Source organism: Mesocricetus auratus, unplaced genomic scaffold (assembly GCF_017639785.1).
Source record: "Mesocricetus auratus isolate SY011 unplaced genomic scaffold, BCM_Maur_2.0 Super-Scaffold_4256, whole genome shotgun sequence".
Taxonomy (NCBI): domain Eukaryota; kingdom Metazoa; phylum Chordata; class Mammalia; order Rodentia; family Cricetidae; genus Mesocricetus; species Mesocricetus auratus.
This window is the reverse complement of record NW_024429182.1, coordinates 21,022,134-21,038,090: the sequence shown is the minus strand read 5'-3', so window position 1 is coordinate 21,038,090 and position 15,957 is coordinate 21,022,134. Positions and strand designations below refer to the sequence as shown.

General features: G+C 44.9%; 1 protein-coding gene across 50 annotated transcripts in view; it reads right to left on the bottom strand.

The window, feature by feature from the left end:
• Positions 1-15,957, bottom strand: part of Sorbs1 (sorbin and SH3 domain containing 1) — a 224,215-nt gene that overhangs the window by 170,817 nt on the left and 37,441 nt on the right. Inside the window, exon 1 of one of the 50 annotated variants that reach the window (XM_040744744.1) lies at positions 2,189-2,276. The exons of the other annotated variants lie outside the window; for them this stretch is intronic. The gene's annotated coding sequence lies outside the window, so the exon portion shown is untranslated. Of the gene's footprint in view, positions 1-2,188; positions 2,277-15,957 lie in introns of those variants that run through there. 50 annotated transcript variants of the gene reach the window in all.

The window sequence follows — 15,957 nt, the reverse complement described above, 5'->3', positions numbered from 1 at the left end:
GTGGCAGAGTGCTTACCTCTCATGTGCAAATAAATCCCTGGGTTCAATCACCAGCAAAAATACATGCATGTATACATACATACATATATACATAGTTACACACACATACACAGTCTTCATATGTAATGTGTACATACACACACATACACACACATATATATATATATATATACACACACATGCATGCAAACTACAATGTCATGACACCCAATGGCTTGACAATCAGGCTGATAATACTGTGCTGTGTGGCCCTCCACCAGCAGCATAACAAAGGGCTCCGGGTACATGTTCTTTCTGCCCTTGCTTGTGACCCAGTAGCACCAAGCCTTGACAGAGCTCTCTGAAGACAACTCTTCTGCAGAAGTGGTGTTTCTGCTGTCTCCAGAGTCAATACAAAGGGCTCCGTGCACAGACCTGCAAGTCCCAGCAGCATGTGGATTTGGCGCCTTTAGCCTCTCAGAGAAGAATCGTCATGGAACATGAATGCTGGACAAGCAGCATGCACAGATCAATTGGACCCCAGGAGGCTGGCTGCCAGAAGAAAGCACTCTTTATCTAAACCAAACAGTCTCTGCTCCCTCTCTTGCCCTAAAAATTCCCCCACCTCAAACCAGCACAGAAGAGCAATTACTTTTGGAGAACAAAAAATTAAAGTATCCTTCCCCATGAATATTTTGTGGCTAAAATGTGGCCTAGAAACTCAGTCTTTTCTTCCTTGAAGCAAATTTCTTTTCTATTGATGGTAAGCACACACTCTGCATGAATGAGTGAACATACCCAACTAAATCCAACCCATGTCAAACCGCTTTTGAAGATAGGGTATAAAGTGAATAAGCAACTAAATCTGAAAATGCCACTTCTGTGCTTTGTTTTTGTTGGGTTTTGTTTTGTTTTGTTTCTAGACAGGGTTTCTCTGTGGCTTTGGAGGCTGTCCTAGAACTCGCTCTATAGACCAGGCTGGCCTCGAACTCATAGAGATCCGCCTGCCTCTGCCTCCCAAGTGCTGGAATTAAAGGCATGCACCACCAATACCCGGCTCTCGTTTTGTTTTTGAGCCAGTCTTATGTAGCTCAGTCTGGTATCCAACTCCTTACGTAGCCAAGGATAACCCTGGATTTCTGATCTTCCTCCCTCCAACTACCTCAGGACTAGGACTGTGCACCACGAAACCCAGTTTATGACATCCTGTGGATGGAACCAGTGTCGTCGAGAACACTATGCAGACACTCTACCCCTCAGCACGTTTCTGTGCTTTAGATTCAGGAAAGTGACCTGCAGTTCTTCAAGGTGGCAGTGACACAAGCTGACGCGAGCATGTCAGCACTGGGATCTCACACAGAGCATTTCCAAAACCCACTACTCCACTGTCAGTCTCTGTCTTCCAGACTGGACAAACCCAGATACAACCAGGCTTCCATGTAGCAGAGTCTAAGTTCTCACACACACGGAAAGGTTATCTTTAAAGTCCTTCTACCTGTTGTTGGCCGGCGCTCCTCCAAGGACTCTCCTGTGCTCTTCACCCTACCCCTACCCCAGCCTGCTCTTTGAAGACTCTTTCTCCTCCTCCCTCCTCCCTTTGGCTTCTGCTTGTTCCTCTCTCAAACAAGTACTGAGCCTTTCATTGGCAACTGCAGCCATTCCTTAACACACATTCACAGGCAACTCTGACCCTCTCTGCCCCCGGCCTCCAATTTCAGCCTCTACTCATTGTTCTGACTCTATGTGAGGAAAACCAGAAACAGCTAACCAAGACAAAGTTGTCCTTAGAAGGCAGAGTAACTGGGAAAGCTGAGTAAGAGGCAATGGAATTCTCCTCAGCAGAGAGAAGCCCATGAACATTCACAGAAGTATGGCATGAGGAGGAGTGAGCTACAGCCCAGGCGTGTTAAACATCACTACTCAGACCAGCTCAGGTCCAAGTTCAAGAAAGACGCTCTTTGCATCTAGGATAGATCTCTGCTGGAGAAAAGGCCTCAGAGCAGCCAATAATCAAGTACGGCACTTCTGACTGTTTGGCTGTAACCACCACCTACCTACTAAATGGGAGAAAGCAGTGTATAGACAGAGGTAATTCTGGGTCTCAGTCTACAGCAGAGATCTACCCTCATGTTCGAGAAGTTAGCAATGATCACAGCACGAAGAGCTGTGAGCCTAATACCAATAAGACTTTGGAGATGGGTCTACTTACAAAAGTCCCGCGTTACATGCACTGACACGCCGTTACATGCATTGAGACAGTGTGGAGGCAGTTAGAGGAGGAAGGAGAAACTGTGGACTGACTCAGCCTCTGCTGTAAAAGAAGAAGCAGAGAGGATGAGAGCCATATAAGGTAGAAAAAGTGATTCCCTGTTACATCTGCTGGTGAAGGGAGTTAAGGAAAGAGATAAAGCAGATGGCGCTAGATAAAGGTGACAATCTGTGTTCTAGCCCTGCTATGGATTGGCTGTGGAGCCTTGGGCAAGCTCCCGCATCCTTGGACCTGTTTCTTTTTCTCCAAAATGGGAGGGCAGACTACAGGTATTTGAGTTCTTTTGTAGCATGAGATTCCACAGCACTTGCTGTGGGAATTGTGGACACGTAGGGAGAAGGGAAGACAGAAAAGGAATATAAAATATGACAAAATCTGTTATTACTGACACTGATTATAGCTCTAAGAAAACAGCCACTGTGGCTCTAAACCAAAGGTCAAGCACAGTCAGCGATCACAAGTCAATCCCTGGGCCCTTAATTTTAATGGAACTATGGGCACGCTGAAGTCACATTAAAGGGCAATGACTCCCACACACTTTGGTGAGAATGCCATCATCCTGAACAAGGCCGGAGCCCATCCTCGCTGACTTATAGAAGAGCAGGCTGGCTCAGGTTGGTGGTGCCAAAACAGAGACAAGTCTACAGTGCCAGACTCCCCATCAAATGTGGAATGCCAACTAGGTCACTATGTAGGATCCCTGGGAGACACAGACACTTAGAAACAGACACACAAATTCACCTAGCTATTCTAAGAGGACAGGAGAAGAATCTGGCAAGAGAAGTTGAAAGCCACCTTGCTTCCCTCCACTGCCCTGACAGGCAGGTTGGGCACCAGCCCTGGGGGCAGAGATGGATCTCTACCTTCAAGTCATGCAGGTAGTGACTCTGGAACAGCAATGCTAAAACTGGAACTGAAACTATGCAAAGACACTTGGCCATGAGCAAATCTTTTACCAGCTCACTGATTCAGTTCCCTTATTCAGAAAAGTGGCAAAACAGTAAGACCTACAACTCTGGAGTTATGAAGAAGACTGAAAGGGATAATACACACAACAGAGTTTAGGACAATGCGTACCACAGAAAGGCTGTTATTTTTACGAAAAGAGACTGAAGTCTTCATCCAATATTGAAAGTTCATGATGCAATAAAAAGTATGAGCCGCTATTCAGCATCCTGTCCCTGGAATGGATCTAGGACCATCCTTCGGGAATGTACTTCCCCACATCTCCTTATCTCTCCAGAAGACAGGAATTGGGGCTCTCCGTACTCCCTGAGTCTGCAGGGCAAAGAGTAAGCACCCTGATGAACTGAACTGAAACAAAGCAGTATCCTTGCTGGGAAATGCCTCCCTGGACTGCTTAAGGCCCCAGTCCCCATAGAAGAAGTCAACAAAGGAGGAATCAAATCCCACTTCAGTTCCCACACATGCAGTTCCCACCTAGTCTGGCAGAGCGTGAGAGAAAAGGCTCCTGGCCCACTGGTGTCAGTCACCTCATCTGCTGGGGACCTGTGATAACACAGCAGAGTAACGGAAGATACACAGGAAGATGAAATGATGGACTAGGATGTTTAGATGATCCAAAGCTGCAGTCCTGTTCTGAATGAGCTGATTACGTGGGAAAGGATTAAAAGTAGAGGCAGTAAGAGGTGAAAAGTAATTCAAATCTCCGCTCTACTGTTTTCAAACCCTGAGACCTTCAACAGACCATGCTATGTTTGAGCCTCAGTTTCCCCATCAATAAAAACGAGGTGAAGAAATTAACTGTCATTGCCTCACAGAGGAGTCATAAGGATCACTTGAGATCATCTGTACAGACACCGAACACGGTATCTGACACATGGAAAGGGCTCGCTTGATTAATGTGACATTACAGTGCGGTTGACTATAAGAATAATGAAGAATGAGGTGGGCAAAGGTTGCATGAACAAAAGACTGGGTTGCTGGGTTTCAGGTTGTTAGATGTTGCTGCATTACAAAATAAAATAAAATCAAGACAGGTTTACAGGAACAACAGCTGCATACAGGAATATAGAGACCCAAGTTTCAAAACAGTTTTAACTACAGAACCTTAAACTTGAGTCCTTGACCTAGAAAGTTCCTCAGAGGCAGCAATGGAGATAGAGGACACATGAGTGTCTAACAAAAAGCCCAACTCAAACATCACACATTGCTCTAAGCTACAACAGTGTCAACTCCACTAAATCAAGTGAGGTAACCCAACAGGCAGTTATGGCTATCTTTAACCGGCAAAGGGATATATATTATTAATAAATACTATTCAAAGCAAAGGGCATTTTGAAGTAAATAAGCATGAGTCAACAACAATAGGACATCTTTGAGGACAGATGCTGGGGACACAGTTCCCATGGCAGCCCGGGCTCCCTATGTCCCTGTTTCCATCTGTTATCTCATAATCTCCACCTTGCTACCCCTTGGACAGACTCATGCTTTTCTCAAAACAAAACAATTTTTCCCAATATAAAAATCAATGTGTGTTCATCAGCGAAAGTCAGAAAAAACAATGGAAGTCCCAGAATAAATGCACAGATCCACCCATCCACACTAATATGTTAATTTATCACTGCGCCTGTCCCTCCCGCCTTGGCCTCACGGCAACTGATTTTTATTGAAAGACTGAATGTCACACTGGGTTTCCTAAGATGGCAAGCACTTCTGAAGATTTAATAAAAGCAGCAAACGCTGGGAGCCGGCTAAGACTGGCTGGCGCACGAAGACATTGCAAGTGTCTACTCACTGCCACCGCCTGAATGCATGTGCACACGTGCCAGGTCTTGCCTCTCAGCCCCTTGGGAGCCCTCAGAATATGCGATGGGCACTCCTTGCTTAAGAAGTTTAACTCTGAGCATCAAGAAAAGAGCCCCACCCACTAAAACAAAGCTCTCTCAGTATCCAAGTGTCTACCATTTCAAAGGTGCACTTTTGAAAATATTTTTTAAAGTCTAAAACCTCTCCTGTGTACATTGGCACAAAGCTGGGTCAGCTCCTGGTCAATTCCAAGGCAGAATTTCAAAAGCTACCTTAATTATTCCTAATGTCACTGATACCGTCCTATCAGAACTCCCGTGAATCAAAATCACAGTGAGGAAGAAAAATAAAACTGAACCTTTCTGCAACACATTGGTGGCTTAGAAAACAGGGACTTAAAACAATTCCATCTGGGGCACCATGTCAAAACTGTGCCTTAGAGCGTTTCCCAGAGGTTCCAAGTGCCTCAGGATAAACAGACTGAGTCAAGTCCTAGGGCAGCAGGAGAACATGGCTTAGCTGTCAGTAAGGGTGATTTGTTTACGAACAGGCTCTAGAATTCAGCTAAGGCTAACACCAAACTCAGACTCTGAGATCCTCCTGCCTCAGCCTCTTACATGCCATTGCAGGCCTGTACCGCCAGAGGCTCAGCTTACCTTTCCCACTACTCAGACACATCCGAGGGGGCCTGTTCCTAGTCATTACAAAATTTGGATCCCCAATGCCAACCTCATAGTCATTGGAGTAGGCCACTGGCACTTAGGAGAGAATGATGGAGTAACTCTGGGTTCAAAGTGAGCCCCAATCATCCTAAGAGCATTTTCTGAACCATTATTACCTTGTCCCTTCATCCCAAAGTCAAAGGCTTCCTTACATCAAACATGGCCTCCTCCTCCAAGAAGACTTCAATTACTAAAATGCACGTATCATTATCAATCAATTTCACAATAACATTTTAAAGGTGTGTGTGTGTGTGTGTGTGTGTGTGTGTGTGTGTGTGTGTAACTATCTATACGTGAGTGCAGGTGCCCTTGGAAGCCAGAGCGGTGAGTGCTCTCAAGTCCTGAGCCCTCTCTCTAGTCCCTTTTTCTGTTTGTTTGTTTGTTTGCATGTTTTTTGAGACAGGGTTTCGAATTAAAGGCGTGTGCCACCAACACCAGGCTCTCTAGTCTCTTTATAAAATATCTCTTCTTTTTTTTTTCTTTTTCTTTTTTTTTTTTTTTTTTTTTTTTTGGTTTTTTACGAGACAGGGTTTCTCTGTATTGTTTTGGAGACTGTCGGTCCAGCCCGGCCTCGAACTCACAGAGATCCGCCTGCCTCTGCCTCCCGAGTGCTGGGATTAAAGGCATGCGCCACCACCGCCCGGCTATAAAATATCTCTTCTAAAAAGACTTAAAGTTAGCTGGGCAGTGGTGGTGCACACCTTTAGTCCCAGCACTCAGGGGGCAGAGGCAGTCAGATCTCTGTGAGTTTGAGGTCACCCTGGTCTACAAAGCTACACAGAGAAACCCTGTCTCGAAAAACCAAACCAAAAAAAAAAAAAAAAAAAAAAGATTAAACACACAAAGTATACAGGGAAACCTGTGAAAATAAAGTGAGATACAAAGAAATGAAAGGGAACCTAAGCCAAACAGTTGGTGGCCCAGAAGATTATATATCACTATTTGATACTTTTGTAGACTAAAGACAGAATGTGGCACTTTTCAACAATGAAATGAAGCTCCAGGAGACTGTTTCCCTAAAATAGGTTAAGGGAATGCTATGGACTAATGGGACGCGAGATCCTATGAGTTCAAATCAGACAAGTGAGGTACACAAAGCACAAGGTTTAAGTCTGACTTATCTAGGTCACACAAGCCACTGAAGTCTCCTAGTACAGTGTGATGCCTGTGACATTGTCTAGCATGCCTACCGTCCACCCTACAGCACTTGTGCCAAAACAAGAACAGTTTATCTAGGAGGATGTTTTTATCCTTCCTAGGTGGATGAAAGTCCCACAGGAGGGTATCAGTTTAGAAGGAAAAAACCTCCCCAAGAAGGGCCATCTTACAAGAGTGAGCTCCTTGCAGCCAGAGGTGTTGCTAGCAAAGCGTATACTACATGGCTTCCTAGTGTCTTTACAATTTTAAGATTCCTATTCTTAAAGTATTTTACAGTGGAAACCACAGGGCATTGACCCTGTTAGCTTCTCTCATGCCTCAAGAATGAAAAGGATGGTAAGGTCACTGACATAAGTCCCAGTGAAGTCTTCTCCAGAACCCAGAAGGGCCATAAATAGACAAGCAAAGGACAGGCTGTGGGAGCCACTCAGGAGCCTAGAGGAAACAGGATAAGCCTGGAGGAATGGTCTCTGGAAGTGGACAAAAAACTCAGAGACTGCTGGGGGTGGCCCTGGGAACAAAATGAAACTGTCAACAGTCAGAAACAGTGCCTGGACGGCAACAGCCCTGAAGCCTGGACTGTGGCAGTCCTGTGGCAAAGATGGCAGCACTATTAGGACTCCATGCAGACTCTGGCTGGGTCCCCCACACCCTGGCATCTTCCCACTGCTCACAAATCCTGGACATCGCCAGCCAAATACAAACAGACGCTGGCATTTTGAGAGTATCCTGCAGTTGAGAGCTCAGGGAAGGCCCCTTCTCGCCTCCCCAGGTTAACTGGAGTCCAGCAAGCACTTCACTGGGGTGGTGTATTTCCTCAGCCTGTTTTTAAGATAAAAGCCAACACTGATAAACTAGACTTGTGTGTTCATAATAATCCGGTCTAGAAAACAACCCCCCGGAGGTGCCTGAACCTCAATTTCAATTCTGACAGGCTTTTACCTCTCTCTGGTTGGCAGACCTGGAAATGACACATGATCCAATTCAAACCTGCAAGTTAGAATTTTGGAGCAGACTTTAAAACTCTGACTAACAAAATCCCAAGAGGCCAAAGGCTGTGCATGTTACTCCACATAAGGAACCCTTGTCCCTCAGAATAGATGTGACACTCATGACTTTCACAAAAGCAAGACAGGGTTTTTCTTCCTCCCAAAACAAAGGGGGGTGGTGTACAGGGAGGAGGAAGAAAGGAGCCAAACCCTCAGGCTCCATAGTGGGAGTCGACATAATGTTCCCAAAGTAGGAAGGCATCAAAGTTATTTGTAAATGCAGAAACAAAAAGACAAAATAGACACATTTAGGGAATCGGGGCGTTAGAAGAGAGGAGGCAAGGCACCATGGCACTGTAAAAGGATGTGATTCCAAAAACTACATGCACATTAACGCTGAGAAAAACTGTGGGGTGGGGGGAGCATGTGCCCTCATGGAGGTCTCTGTCCTATCTCTCTCTTGTTTCCTTGAAACAGGGTTTCTCATTGAGCTTGGGGTTAAGCAGCTGGACAGCTACCCCAGCAATCCTCTTGTCTCTACCCAACACATTAGAGTTACCACATGCTGGGGTTCGTGCACATAGCCTCACCCAGCTTTTTCTGTGGGTGCCAGCATCTGAACTTGGGTCCTTGAGCTTGTACAACAAGTGCTCTTACCCACTCCAGCTCCAAGGAAAACTTTTTAACAAGAGAAAAAAAGGAAGAGCTAAGACACCACAAATGCAGACACTTTCTAACTCCAGTCATGTAAAAGCAACACATTAGGTAAATGATAATTTAAGTAGTTTTCTCTATTTTTCACCAAGAGCATTATATTTTAACTATCCTCGTGATTAAAGTAATAATTTTCATTGTTTATAAGAGTTAGAAAAGTGGGGAACACTATGACATGATGCAGTGGGGTTCCCACGTTTACATGTACATCCATGTATGGAAACACAAAGAACTTCAGTTCTTTGCCCCAAAACAATAAGACTTTTGTTTTGTCTTACTTTGTTTTGCAGTGAAAGGGAATTATTTTATTTGGCAGCATATTAAATAAACTGGGCCTTTGCTTCTTATACCATCAGTCAATATCAAGTATTCATTCCACAAAGATGGGCATGTAGAGTCATACATGGCAACAACGAGAAAATCTCAAAGTCATGGTGTGATTTTTTTAAAGAATTTCCATCTATAAATTGCAGCAATGAGGCGTGACCTTTGCTGCACATTGGCTTCATCTCCAGCTGTACTACATCGCATTCTTTGTCTCTCCCTGCGAAAGTCTCCCTGCCCATCACTAGCTTTCCTTCAGCTGCACCCTGGTTTCCTGTTTTGTTCTCCTCTCTTGTGGGGACCTGTGACCTACTATTCTACCCTGATACCCTATGGAGCTAACAGCATTGTCTTGGTGCCTTTTGTCTTGCAGAATAGAGTTGGATGTCCTGAGGTTTAAAACTGGAATACTCCATGCATCCATTTTCTTAGGTTCACCACTGCCAACTTGGCTCTACTTGGTTTTGTTGTATGTTGGTGGGATTTGATTATAATGGACACCAACACTGACCTAGGGGATCTTTACATATGGAAGGAACATTTTTCTAGAAGAGAAACCAGAGAAAAAGGGGATAAACTAGTGTCAGCCACAGTTGTACTACTTCTGGGGCACCAGCCTAGCATCACCCCATGTGGGAAAAGCATCAGTAGATCCAGAAGGCAAACACAAACTCAGCACAGAGGAGCCTGTCTTTATTGCTTGGGGTGGAGAAGGTGTGGTGCTGAAACTCAAGACCATGACTCCCCTTCTGATTACTCCAAATGCCAGGCTCTTTATTCCCACAGGCTTCTTTCATCCTTACCCTACAAAGAGAATTATTTCATGTTGCTTTGTTTTGACACTGGGTCTCACGCTGGCATCAAACTCACCATGTAGCAGAGAATGACCTTGAATTCTTCATCCTCATATCTCTACTTACTTCCCAAATGGTAGGATTATAGGTATGCAACATCACACCCAGTTTAGGGTATCTGGGTAATCTAGATGCTAGACTCAATTCACAAGAGCTTTTTAGATCCTAATGACTCTGAAACTAATTCATATTCTCTGTCTCTGTCTCTCATTGTCTCTGTCTCTCTGTCTGTCTGTGTCTCTCTCCCCCTTCTTCTGGTCTGTCTCAGAAGTCTGTGTAATTCACATAGTTGCTATCCAGAGCTCCAATGTGTCTCATAAAAATTCTTGATGTTGACAGGTCCAGGAGTGATCTCAAGTCATCACAAGAAGCCTCTGTTAGAAGATGCAAATCTAATCTGGTAATTCATCCAGCCCTGAGTCTACCTGCAACCTTAGTGCCCAGGCCCCATAGGCTCCTAATAGGATCTTCTGGTCAGATATCACTGTATCAATAAATACACTGTGCTGTACCTACAGTAAAACCCTGAGTCCACGTCAAGAAAGGACTATGAGACAGGCATGGTGCAGCATGCCTATATCTCTAGCACTGAGAAGCTGAAGCTAGAAAGTCACAAGTTCAAGGCCACCCTGGGCAAAATGAAAGAAAGAAGGAAAAAAGAAGCAAGGAGGAAGGGAGGGAAAGACTAAACAAGACAAGGCAGGACTTGGCAAAGCTCACACTCCAAGGACTTAGAGTGGAGCACTCTGCTATGCTCTACTTGGCAATGACTGTCAGTCCAACTCCTCATGAAGCTATACAAGAAGAAGGCCAGATATAAAGGCGTACAACAGGCAATTCAACGAGCCCATATAAATAATCCCCAAGTATGCCAAGTAAGAGCTCTAGTTGAAAAAAACAAGCCCAAATCGTTACATTTCAAAACTTAAGTTTTCCACAAGCCCAGAGGTCAGAGAGCCCTGGTCTCAAAGAGCAGCAAGAAGGTGTGAGTTTCATATGGTGGCAGATGTTCCTTTTGGACTTGTTTCAAATCTTGGAGGATGGTTTTCTGATAAACAAATTTTCTTGAATTATAGAGATTATGGGGTGACTAAAAGGATGAGAATTCTGATGGAGAGAGATTACCCAAGATTGACTTTTTCTTGAACAAGGGCCAGGGCCTCTACCTGCGCCAGGTCTTGACCAGAGAGATGGGGTCCATGTGACCCTAGGAGGAAGGTATGTACACAGTGAGGCCCAACTATACCAAGACTGGCACTGCTTTTAAGAGCGTGGAAGCACACTGCCCTATCCTGCAAAGGGCTGGAATACCAATCCTGGCGTAAATAAGCACCCATAAGCCGGAGAGGGAGGCTCAACGTCCTGAACAGCAGTTGGCCGAGCACGTGTGAGGGAGGTGCAGCTGCCAAGCCTTTCATGTTTACCGGGAAGGAAGAGTGTTGATTTTGCAGATTTTTGATAATGTTTTCACAGTCAGTGTTATTCCCAGCCCATTTCAACATGCAATCTGAGAAATGTTCCACTCCTCATCGGGCTACTTGTACTTCAGTGGTTCCATCAACCTGAGGCACAGAAGCCCTTTCTCTCTGCTGACCGCACACCTCCAGACAGCCAAGAGGAGGACCAAAAGAAGCCAGGATCTCTGCCACGGCAGTGCATGGCAGGGAGAAGAAAATCAACTCAGATGTGGAATACCATGGCATAGGACCCTAAGGATCTAAGATATCTCCACAGGCCAGATAAGAGCTGTTAGATTTTTACAACTCAGTCGTTGAGTCTGTGGTTGTAACTGTTCTCACTTTTAGGACAAGCCACCTAAATGCAATAGACCATGCCAATTAACAAGGACTAGCATGAACTAGAAGGTTATTTTAGACTGAGGGCAAAGACTAGACAAAGCAAGGAGAAATCTTGTGGGCTGGACCTGGATGCTATGACAGAAGCCCCCTAGGCTAGAAAGAACCATTAACAAAAACACACTGAGTCTACCTAGGCCCCTTTGAATACGGGTTCTTGAATTCTTTTCTGATGATTCTTCTTTTTTTCACACAGTCTTGTACACTATTTTGTGTGTGTGTATGTATGAGAGAGAGAGGGGGAGAGAGAGAGAGAGAGAGAGAGAGAGAGAGAGAGAGAGAGAGAGAGAGAGAGAGAGAGAGAGAGAGAGATTCAAAAGAGAAAACACATCCTTGGAAGACCCTGAAATAATACAGTTTGAAGCAAGACTCTTTCCTGTCTCTCTTACACTCACTCAGCTAGCCCTATGAGCAATCTGTTGCCATGGCTGATGCCCAGCATGTTCTGTCAGAGCCAGCAGCCTCTGCCATACACTGACGCGATGGTGGAGTTGTCTGGTTTGATCCTATCCTGATGCTGCTCTGTTTCGGTTAATACCCTATTCTGGTTATGTCCCAAACCTGTCTGGGGTCTCCTTAGAAGGACTACTGGGAACACTCAATCAATACCTTTCCATCCAAGAAGACCATAACTGAAGGGATCAGCTCAGTTTTATGATCATGGATTTGAGATGTATATATAGACCAAATGGGAGTCACTCTATCTTAGAAGCATCATGGTGAACCAACCTATCCATCTCCATCAATGAAATAATTGTAGACCCAGAACTCTGTAGATTCTATCACTTCCACCATGCTTACAAAACAATACAATAATTTCAGAAATAAAATCATTCCAGAGGAAGCTAAACAGTCAATCACACAAATCAAAACAAAACCCCAAGCCCCACTGACATTCACTAAGAAGCTGCTGGAATGAATTAAGTGTGGGCTACAAAGATCACCAGACTTCAGATGCATACCAGGCCCAGGGGCAGGAGAGTTTGGATGGCCATATATTGATAGTAGACACCCCAGCTTTTAAAGGAGAGTTTGGATGGCCATATATTGACAGTAGACACCCCAGCTTTTAACAGACCTTCTTCAGAGTCGTGTGGGAACCTTGAGGCTGGCTAGTCACTCTGGACAGCTATGGCAAGTGTGGTACTTAAAACATGTCAGCAAACTAAAAGTGAATCAGATTCTCTTTGGTTACTTCCCTGAGTGTGGTTCTCAAAACCTGGCATTAGAATCCCTAAGATCTCTCTAGGCATAAGAAATCAAAATAGCTGAATAGATCAGAGAATCTATGCCTATAACCAGCCACCCAACATAATTCCAAAAGTATAAGAATCACTGCTAATAAGCTATGTTCTTCTGAAATGGGGTTAATTTTAAGATTTTTACTACATTTAATTATGTGTATGAGGGTACATATGAGTGAAGTACCCTGTGAAGGCTAGAGATTGCCCGGAATCTGAAATTACTGGCAGCTATGAGCTACCCAACATGGGTGCTGAGAACCAAGCATGGGCCCTCTGCAAGACCAGTATGCACTCTCAACAGCTAAGCCACCTCTCCAGGCCCTGAAGTGGGGAAAATTAAGAAAAAAAACTTGGTCCCTCTACTAGGGACGAGATTTAACAAGAAATCTCTGTCTATAAGAGAGGGAAGTGGCTGCAGGCAATTAGGAAGACTGAGGTTGGGAAACAATATGATCAGCCATCCAGCTCCATCAGGAAATTCTCACCTCATGAGGACCACGAGCCAGGTTTGAGTGTTGTTTCATTGTTTGATTTTGTTTTCTGGAAGAGTTGTTGCTGTTGTTGTTGTTTTGGGGGCTTGGTTTGGTTTGGTTCGCCTTAAGTTTGGTTTTATCAAGACAGAGTTTCTCTGTGTAGCCCTGACTATTCTGGAACTCACTCTGTAAACCAGACTGGCCTCAACTTGGAGATCCACCTGCCTCTGCCTCCAGCGTGCTGGGACAGGTGATTGAGTGTGGATGACCTGGGTTGCCATAATAATGAAGGTGCTCACCAGTGTGGAGAGAGGTCTGTCCAAGCCAGTCTAAAGCAGCAGTAAGAACTTTCCCGCAATACCACAACCAAAAGGAGAGCAACTACCTGAGGTCAACCCAAGTTCTCAGGGTAGCTGCCTCCTTCCCCCCAGTCACGGTCATCACCGCCCACTCAGCTTATACTAGCTCAGTGGTTCTCAACCTTCCTAATGCTGAGACCTTTAACCTGAGACCCTTTAACACAGTCCCTCATGTTGTGGTGACCCCCCCAACCATAAAATTATTTTCAGTTCTACTTCATAACTGTAATGTTGCTACTGTTATGAGCTGTAATGTAAGTATCTGTGTTTTCCTATGGTCTAAGGTGATCTTTGTGGGTGTCGTTTGGCCTCCCCTAAGGGTATCGACCCACAAGTTGAAAATCAATGCCCTAGCTAATCCATACCCTGAGCTGACATTTACACTCACCCAACCATGAGAAGCATGGATCTCACCCGTCACTTCTGAGTGTAAGGCTGTGCTGGAGTAAGTGACTTGAGAGCGACCTTTGTAGGTGGGACCACTTAGCCAGTGATGATGGTCTACACCTGTAATCTCATCACCAAGTAGGCACTCAAATTTGGAGCCACTCTAGGCACACAGGGAAGTAAACCTGCCTCAATAAACAAAATAAAGAGTGATTACCAGCCCACCACCATCACCAGGGCACTCGTTTAAACTGCATTGCCTAAGAGCTCTTGGGGGAAGAGGTGGAAATAATGGGATACATGTGATATGGGAGTGGCAGTGGGGAGGTGTCCAGGCAGAGGAGGGTGGGGGATATGAGGATGAGAGGGGAGCAATTAGAAAGAAGAATAATGACACTTTTGGAAAAAGCATAATGAAATCCATTACTTTATATGCTAACCCAAAAGAGAAAATTTTAAAACTGTGTCCATACTGAACACAAATCTTCTAATACCACCCCCTAGACATACTGAGTTAGAAATTCTGGAGAGAGGTCAGCAAGCTGTCTTCACAAGCTGTTCACATGATTTTGACACAGCTGAAGTCTGGGAACCAGTGGGTTATGCCATTAATAATATGATCCACAATGGTAGATCAACAAATGTAGCATCATTTGCACAGGATTACAGAATAATCTCTAATACATTGCCTAGGAATACCTCCCTGGATCCCAGGGCTCTATGATTATTTGCATCTCAGAGCAATACTGACAGACTAAAAAAAAAAAAAAGTAGCAGTACTATCCCGCCTTATAGACATGGAGATTCAAGTTGAGGCATGGCTAGAACAAATTAACCCTACCCAGGGCCCTAGAACCCACTCACTCACTGACAACCTCATGGCCATCAGAGACTTAATTCCAAGTAATTAAAAGTTACCAGCCCACACCATTTTCTTTTCTCCACAGCCCAGAGAGATACTGCTGACAGCAGGAATGAAATTCACTTTCTTTGCATCAAATCCACCAGTATTCACCTCCAAGTGACTACTTCTTTTTTTTTTTTTTTTTTTTTTTTTTTTTTTTTGGTTTTTCGAGGCAGGGTTTCTCTGTATTGTTTTGGAGGCTTTCCTGGAACTCACTTTGTAGACCAGGATGGCCTCGAACTCACAGAGATCCGCCTGCCTCTGCCTCCCAAGTGCTGGGATTAAAGGCGTGCGCCAACGCCCAGCCCAAGTGACTACTTCTAAGACCACCAAAATCAAAACTGTGGTGATGAACCAAAAAGGTGATTTTAAAACTACTAGGGGTCAGACCTACTTGGTCTCAAAGCTGCCTGGACACAACAGCTTCAACTTAGAAAGTAGGCTGAGTGCCGAACGTTCACTTACAGGTGGAAGGTTGGAACTCACATTGCATCTTCCTAGGACCTGATGTGGAAACAGTGGCTAAAAAAACCCCATGTCAAGTCACAGAAACCTGTCTGCAAAAGTCAGAGGCACGAGGACCAAACGGTTCAAATCCACCTTCCTATGAGTCAGCCAACATGAGACCAAAGCTCATATCATTTAGCATCCTGAGTTCCATCTCTTCGCCCAGAGCCACAATACTCACCTGGAAGGAGGGCTGGGAGGACCAAATGACAATGTGCATAGTCAGGCACACCAACGACACTCAATAAATGTCTGGTCCCAAAAGGACTAAGGGGAAAGCAGGTGGTAAGTGCCAGGGTAGTATTCCCATCCCCTGCTGCCCCCTGCTTTGGACTTTCTTCAGCTATCAGATCAACAGTCATGTCTGGCAACTTTCTGGAGCCTCCTATACAGGGTCAGATGTCTCCAGTATGCGCTTGACTACTTCCTCATCATGGCCTCACCTTGAA